A 1631-nucleotide genomic window follows, 5' to 3' on the forward strand; every position below is an offset into this window, starting at 1 on the left:
ACCCACCGCCGTACCTCACGCGTCCTCACGTTCCCCTCGCACCGCGATAGTGCCGGCCAATCGCGCGGCTCGCCTTCCGATCGGACGCGCCGACAGGCGCCGCCCCCGGAGACCGCCTCATAACCGCCTCTCTCACTCCCGCGGACTCCCGCGAGACCGCGCGTCTCGCTTTGTCTCGCCGTCCGAGAAGGAGAGAATTCTCTCTCTCGTGGCATCGGCCCCGGCGAGGCCCACCGATCGGCCTCCCGAAACGGCGATCCGCTGATGATGATGAGAGGAGGCCGCGCTTTGCTGATGGCGGAGGTGGTGGTGGTAGTTGTTCTGTCGTTATACTAGTATCGCTGAGCGGAGGTGGAGAGCGACGACGACGACGACGACGACGACGACGATGACGACGACGACGTCGACGACGATCACGGGGACGGTGCTCTCTCTTTCCGCAGATATCGCGTACGAATCAATGCATTCTAGGAAAGAATCGCGCGATCTGTACCCTACGAAAGTAGGTTGTACTTATGTGAGCGGTGAGATTTAAACGAGTGGGTAACGGGAAGATATTTTTTGAGAGCGCGATCCAAGAGATGTACGATATCTCTAGGTGGTTACAGAACGTCTTCAAGATAAATGATATACAACCGTCGATGCGAAGACTTTAGTAATTTCTCTGATGAAGCATTTAAAATTTAAAATCAATGGGGATTTAATATTTGTATCTTTCAAGTTCTTTCAAGTAAAAAGCAAGAATCGAAATAGACGAGCTCGAGGTAGACTCGACTCGATTCCTTCATGGATACATATAGAGATGTAAAAAGCGTGTAGCGTTTAGTTGGCGGACGGTATGAAAAAAGTTGGATAAATTTATTCTTTTACAGCTGGTGTAAGTGAGTTCAACGAACGCTGGCGGTAGCGGCGTCAAGAGACTTCTACAGACATGAACGGCGTTTTTGAACTTCTCGTCTCTCGCACATTAAGTGCAAGGATCTTATTGCACCTGCGCACAATAACGATTGTCCTGATAGCGGCGAGACGGACAAGTAGGAACGTGCGCTCTAACCATATCTTCTAAATGAGTCTGGCTACACCACATTGCACAGGTCGATTACTCGCGGCATTCTTCTCGGAGACAGCTGTAATAAATTAGTGCCGTAAGTTGACGAATGAGTGATATTTTACGCCGAGTCTAGGATACATTTCTCAAAAGCTGGCACGTGTGAAATCTTTCGTTTTTAGCACGTATTGTCCATAACAATTTTAGAATCGCTAATTCGGCGAGGTAAAAACTAATAGCGCGAAAACTCGTAAGACGAACGGTGAGTATTTGAGCGATCTTTTTTTGGAAGCGTAATAATGAATATTTATCGAGGCACAAGAAGCTACGTTCTTTGAATTATATCTGAAATAAGAAAGGAGCGCAGACATCTTTTCGACGTACCAAGTTTGGGAAGTAGACCCAGAATAGACATTCATAGTTGCAGAAGTAGATGGCTGTAATACAAACTGTATTGAAATATTTACATCGCTACGCAATATCCCAAAGTAGAAGTATATGATCGCGATTTTAAACGGCTATCTTCGCCGACTATCTAAATATGCTGCTGCTGTAGTAATATCACTCTCTCTGGAGCAATCGC

Source organism: Trachymyrmex septentrionalis, unplaced genomic scaffold, assembly GCF_001594115.1.
Source record: "Trachymyrmex septentrionalis isolate Tsep2-gDNA-1 unplaced genomic scaffold, Tsep1.0 scaffold63, whole genome shotgun sequence".
Classification (NCBI taxonomy): domain Eukaryota; kingdom Metazoa; phylum Arthropoda; class Insecta; order Hymenoptera; family Formicidae; genus Trachymyrmex; species Trachymyrmex septentrionalis.